Source organism: Galeopterus variegatus, unplaced genomic scaffold, assembly GCF_000696425.1.
Source record: "Galeopterus variegatus unplaced genomic scaffold, G_variegatus-3.0.2 Scaffold1105, whole genome shotgun sequence".
Classification (NCBI taxonomy): domain Eukaryota; kingdom Metazoa; phylum Chordata; class Mammalia; order Dermoptera; family Cynocephalidae; genus Galeopterus; species Galeopterus variegatus.
The window spans coordinates 355,736-362,705 of record NW_007727216.1 but is presented as its reverse complement, the minus strand read 5'-3'; the positions used below and the strand labels follow the sequence as shown (position 1 = coordinate 362,705).

At 39.9% G+C, this 6,970-nt stretch overlaps 1 pseudogene; it reads right to left on the bottom strand.

Moving 5' to 3' along the window:
• Window positions 1-5,275: 5,275 nt before the first annotated feature.
• LOC103592183 lies at window positions 5,276-6,490 on the bottom strand (annotated as a pseudogene).
• Between the last annotated feature and the right edge of the window lie 480 nt (window positions 6,491-6,970).

The window sequence follows — 6,970 nt, the reverse complement described above, 5'->3', positions numbered from 1 at the left end:
CACTTCCATCCATATTTTAATCTGTGTCATCCAGAAGCTCAGTTTTGAGGAGATAGGCTATATATTTGTTTTGCAATAACTCTTACACAATAGCATTTTTAAAATTTCTTTTAATTTTTACATTTAATTCTTATACCTGGGTGTTATATAACACCCAAATGAAAAGACCAATTGGTTTGGGAAATGTTCGAGAAATACTAGTGTTGACAGAGTCTGGGGTCATCCCAAAGCTGTCCCTATACAGAAAATGAGACAGGGCCTCTTAGATTTTACATACTTCATGGAGTTTCCTATACAAATGGGCAAATGGGTAATTCTGGAGGAATTTGTATAAAAGCTGAAGAGCTGACATACTCTTTGGAACTTAGTAGGATCAAACTTCCTTTCAGCTCAGTTATAAACTGAGCTTATATATGTGGTACTGACACTTAGTTATGAAGGACCAAACACTCCTACGGGTTGCTAGCTGAGTGGCCTTGTGCTAATATGCTGCTATGCTACTGTGGAGAAAATTGCCATTCTGACTGTGATCAAAACATATTCCTTTTGACTTCAAACACCCAACAATAAATTTCCATTAAAATCTAAGAGCTCTGAAANTATTCCTTTTGACTTCAAACACCCAACAATAAATTTCCATTAAAATCTAAGAGCTCTGAAATGCCTTCAGGGAAAATATTTGGGGAAAATTAAAACAAACCAAGAAAAGATACCTTGTATACATGGAAAGAAAAACAAAATCAGTTTTCAGTTAAAATCAGTCTTAGAGAAATAGAAAAAGAGGAAATCTTTTAAGAAAACCCCAAGGTTCCTCTTCCACCTATTGGCAAACGTTCGGTCTTATTTAGGATGTCAGGTTGCCTTGCTAAAGGAAAAGTACAGCACATCGTGTCTTTATTGAATCTTTTAGCAGCTGAAAATGGTAAAAGTCCTCACGCTACAAAAGCCTGAGGTGACTGAGAAGGAAAGTGGTAACCAATTACTTTATTTAGGCCAGGGCACCAATATTGTTCTGTCTTGTTTTGTTTCTTTTTAATATGGTTTACTGGATAAATTCATTTTCATACCATCTATTACAGTCTGATTTTTGTGAAAGTTAGTAAAGGTATATTAGATTTCATTTTCTAGCACATATACTTCTATTTGGAATATAATGACCTATTTTCATTTTGGATTCCCAGGCATATTCTGTGAGGTTGCTGGAATCTGGAGCTGCCAAACTTAGGTCCAAGAGAGCTGAAGTAGTTCTCTAATGGCGACATCAGCACACTGGTGGCAGAATGAGTTAGGATAACATGCGGTAACTCCCCAAAGCCTCATTTTGGAGGCCCAGAAGCAATTTTTCACTTATATAATGAACTATTGGGTAATTTTTCTACAAAGCACTCTTATGACATTTTTCAAACATAACATCTGGCACATCAGTTGATAAGTATGCACCCAAATGCTTTTCTCCAGCTGTGTTGCAAAGTGTTTCATCAATGAAGTTGCACAAAGTTTATGTTAGACTGGAGATGACCTCTGTGTCATATACACAGCTTATGCTACATAAGATCCCTGTCCCCAGGAGTATTATTTGCAAAGACTAAGGATAAGAATAAAATTCCTTTGTGTACATATACCACAGTTTCTATTTCCCCATTCATCCTTTAATGGGCATTTAGGTTAATTCCATCTCTTGGCTATTGAGATTAGTGTTGTGATAAACATTGGAGTGTAGGTGGGTTTTTTTTATATATTGATTTCATTTTCTTTGGGTATATACTCAATAGTGGAATAGCTGGGTTGTATGTTTAGTTTTCTGAGGAACCTCCATACTGTTTTTCACAATGGCTGTACCAATTTACATTCCCACCAGCAATGTAGGAGGGTTCCCTTTTCTCCTGGCCAGCATTTATTTTCTGTCTTGTTGATAATAGCCATTTTAACTGGGGTAAGATGATATCTCATTGTGGTTTTAATTTGCATCTCCCTGATGATTAGTGATTTTGAACATTTTCTCATGTGCTTGTTAGCCATTTGTATGTCTTCTTTCAATAAATGTTTATTAAGATCTTTTGTCTATTTTTGTATGTGTATTTTTGGCTGTTGAGTTGTTTAAGTTCCTTGTATTTTCCTGATATTAATCCCTTGTCAAATGTATAGTAGATTGTCTCTTCACTTTGTGGATAGTGTCCCTTGCTGTGCAGAAACTTTTTAGTTTTCTACCAAGTGGTCAGCCCTGGACACATTTTTTTTTTTTTAACCAAGCATGTGGCAATAAAGGAAGCAGAGAACTGCAAATGGTAGTCCAATGAGCGGACTAAGACTCTTTAATATTACAGCCAGATCACCAGGTCGCGATGACTCAAGAGAGAACCCCGAAAGACTTCTGAGAAGCCTTAAGTGACCTTTAGTCAAACTCTGATGACCTTTTCTATTGCTCCCTCTGCATACCCCAGTTGTGATTCCTTGCATCACAAAGATCTTGTACACTTATAAGAACTAATTTACTCTGAATAACTTAAGGGCAGGTATCATTTATATATATTTTTTTTCTTTTGCCTCTTCTATTAGTAAGTGCTCAGTAGATAATGTGCTAGGTGCCTAATAAACACAGTAAGGTTTCTTGAAAAGGCTGTAGATAGGAAATAGTGGAAAGGCTGGTGAAGACATTCTGAGTCTGTATAATTACGTGAGCAGAGAAGCACAGCTGAGAGAACTAGTAAGTCAAGGAGCAGATGGCCTAGGTTTAGTGGTGATTAGCTTATAGGTTTTCCCTCCTCTTTATCCTTATTGTTCAGGGAACATAAGTAATCACAAGCGACAGGGAAAATCATTTGATTGTCATTGTCATTATTATTTATAATCTTAAATTGCTTTCTGAGGGAGACAGACTTTTATCCTGAGTTTCCATTTTTGTGTGGAGTGCAATGATGAGTCAGATTGTATGGCTTTGGCAGAAGGAGTTGAGGCAGAATGGTTATAGTAACATTCGGGTTTTCACATGGAAACTTTTAAGGCTGAAACGAACCTGAAACAGTTGTTACCGAAACTTTGATCTGTGGACCAGCACTGGTCAGTCTATAACAGGGATTCAAGTTAGAAAATTTTACAGAAATTTGGCAGAGTAATTTTTTTTTTTAAAGGTGACCAGTAAGGGGATCTTAACCCTTGACTTGGTGTTGTCAGCACCACGCTCTCCCAAGTGAGCGAACTGGCCATCCCTATATAGGGATCCGAACCCTTGGCCTTGGTGCCATCAGCACCACATTCTCCCAGTGAGCCACAGGCCAGCCCTGGCAGAGTAATTTTATACCTGTTGAATCTGATAAAAAAAAATTTGTGTATATTCATTTTTTAATTTTTTATGTGTGTGCACAGAAATTTTTCTTTCTTTTAATTTTTCCTTTTCCTTTTTTTTGACAACTGGCTGGTACAGGGATCTGAACTGTTGACCTAGGTATTATCAACACCATGCTCTAACTAACTGAGCCAACCAGCCAGCCTCCTGTATAAGTATTTTGTTTTTTTAATGTTCGTTCATAACAGATTGAAAATTAAAAAGAAGTAGTTCTTCACTACAGATAGAGAGGCACTCTTTTAGTGCATATCTTTTTAATAACCCTTAAATAATCTAGTGAACAATTTCCTCCATAATTTGAGTCTCTTTCCAGGTCCTCTGAAGCTCTTAGGAGGAACTCAGATTAAGGGCTCCTGATCTGGCTCAAATCAGTAATTTATAGACAAGAAAACTGACCACTATAGAAGGCAATTAATCTAGCCACAATCCCATAGCAAACTGGAATCCAACATGGTTTCCTTTCATTCCACCAAGTTAATTTCTTGCTTCCTGCTTCCAAATACCACATTTATACCACTTACTGCCACCAAAGTGTGGACTGTTTTTCTGCTTATCAAGATTTGTGATGCACTAAACTATGCTGCAAGACTTCAAAGGAGATTTGCCTGTTCTGCCCACTTGCTTAAAGTGACTTATGCAACACACACATAACATTTTAGAAAAATGAAAGCATGTGGGCCAACTTGTGCTGCCAGCCTGACTATTAACTATTTAAACTCCATTCTTGCTGTAGCTTACTTTAACCTTTATTAAATGAATCATAATTCTTGACTGAGAATTTTATTTGAGGAAATTGCCTTTAATTTCAACTAGATCATAGTGTTACTACTTGGAAAATATGGGCATTGCCGACAAATGTACTTTATTTTGTTTTCATCCACCTGAGTCTTATGACCATAGCTGGTTGTTACTGAGAAAGATGAGAGACAGACAGAGAGAGAGAGAGAGAGAGAGAGAGAGAGTGTGAGAAATGGTGTCTCTGAAGTTTGAAGTCTGATGTGAGAGAGAATCTGCAGAGTCATAAATGAAAGTGTTCCAGGCAGAGAGAGGGTACCTTTGGCTTTCCTGCCATGCATGATTGATGCTTACCCTTTATCACCCTAGCTCATGTGTCCTAGTATTTTTTTTTCTCTCCTGCTGCCACAGTCATAATTAATGATTAAGGTACAGTAACTAGCATAACACCTGGCTATTAATTTCAGGAAGTAGACCGGGGTGCATAGCATTTGACCTCACAGACACTCAGGAGGAGGCTGTAAAGCATCCTTCATTGCGTAAAGTTGAATATTCTACCTTTTTCCATCCCAGCTGTGATTTTGACACCCTGCCTACACTGGAACAAATCAGTCTAACCTCTCTCTCTCTCACTGGTTTTTTTCCAGTCCATTTTATAAACTGGAAGAAACAAGAAATTAAATTGCAGTTGTGTGTGTGTGTGTGTGTGTTTATTTTAAAGATGCTAAGTCCAACATGTATAAATTGCCATTATTTACGTTAACATGAAATAAATCCTTCCATGGTACCAAATGCTTTCTACCAACGATATAGACATGAATGATTTTATGTAAACAATAACTCTGAAATCTTGCACCTGTCTTTGGTCCCTTTGGTTTTATATACTATGAGGTTGTGACCTCTGTGTTTGTAGACTTGAATACCTGCTGCTTTGGCCTTTCCTTTCTGTAGATAGGCTCTCCCTGATACTCTGGGGCATAGGCATAAGAATTTAGATCTTACTTTCATATTAGCCAGATGCTAATGTAGTTCGGAAGGCAAACTGTAACCCAAACAGTCACATAATAGATGGGCTTCTATGCCAGTAAAAATTATTCAGGCCACTTTTCTCTCTCTCTTTTTTTCTCCCAATGACCTCTGAACTTTTATTGGCCTCCTGTTCCCAAAAGGGTACCCTGCTTCTGTTGCCTCAACGCCTCAGAACTTTGTGGTCTCAGACACCACTTTGCCATCCACCATCCTACAGGTGATGGTCTTTTGAATGGTTTGCATGGAGTTGCCGCTGTCCAGGGCATCAGTGAGACTGAAGTCCTCCCCATCTTCCAGCAGGGGTGGTAGGTAGCGATCTCAGCCTCTAGCTTGACCTGGATGTTCAGCAGGGCTTTGTACTCCTGGGCCTGGCGCTGCCTCTCTGCCTGGATCTGTGCCAGCTCTGACTCCAAGTTTAGCAGAACCCCATTGAGCTAATGCATCTGCATGGCATAGCAGGTCTCCACCTTCCTCAAAAACTGTTCTCCAAACTGGCCTTTAGATTTCTTATTGAGTCCAGGTTGATCTCCAAGGACTGGACTGTACCTCTCAGTTCTGTAAGCCTCATCTCAGCAGCTCCAATCTCAGCAGACTGTGAGGTGATCACTGTGGTACTCTCTTCCATCAGCTTGGTCCAGTACTTGTCTGGTTCCTTTCAGTTCTTCTGAGCCAGTTGGTCCTACTGGGCCTGGATTTCCACCATGATCTTGCTGAGGTCTTGAGGTCAACCCAAAGTTGTCAATCTGGGCTTGTAGGTCTTTTACTTCCTCCTTGTGGTTCTTCTTCATGAAGAGAAGCTCCTCCTTGAGAGGAGATACTCAATCTCTGTCTCTAGCTGCAGCTAGGTGACATTGGTGTCATCAGTGACCTTGTGCATGGCCAGCTCTGTCTCATACTTGACTTTAAAGTCATCAGCAGCAAGACGGGCATTGCCAATCTTCAGAACAATGCAGGCATTGTCCACAGAATTTGCAAGATCTGAGCCCTCAGGTTTTCGATGGTCTTGAAGTAATTCCCCAGTCTCTGGCCTGGAGCCCCTTCTTCTCCAGGTGTTCCCAGGTTTTGCTATCCAGCTTCTGATTCTCATTCTCCAGGCTTCTCACCTTGTCCAGGCAGTCATTCAGGTCTTGCATGGTCTCCTTCTCACCCTAGATGCTCCCTATTCCCGCAAGACCCTCAGCCATCCCCGTGGCCAAGCTCCCAGACCTCCAGCTGCTCTGGAAGTTAGTGGAGCAGGACATGTATATGTGGGAGCCCGACTCCCAGTGCCGCATAGACACTGGCCATGCTACTGGCCAGCTGGACCTGGTGGCTGGACTCCTGGATGGAGCCCAGGGACCGGTAGCTGGTGGAGAAGGTGGTAGAGCAAGTGACAAAGCTCATGCTGTCCAGGGAAGAAGGCAAGAGGCCAGGACTCAGGTTTGGACCGTGGGAAGGTCCACTTTTCTCTTTTGAATTGTCTACATCACTGCTCTTGACTATGAGCACAGAAATTTTAGAGACGAACTCGAAGTAAACCTTACTAATTAAGTGGTCAAGAGGTTAGAGAAAGTAGAAAAATAACACAGCTCTCGAATTAATTAAATTCAGATTACCAATAATTTAAATCAAGTTGACAGCTATTTACTTCGCATCATTTTAACTAAATAAATAACTTAATAGGACATTACTCTGTAGATTCTGTTCCTCAGCTAACTCAACTGATATAAAAAAAATGAGGATCTGTGTTATTTTCAAGACCCAAATTAGGATTTACAGCTTCAGGTTGGGAAATTAAACCAACACATTTTTCTTTCTTTGCCTTCATACTCCAATCCCATGGAAATGACCAAAGAAGCATAACATGAACAAAAGAAGTCTGTA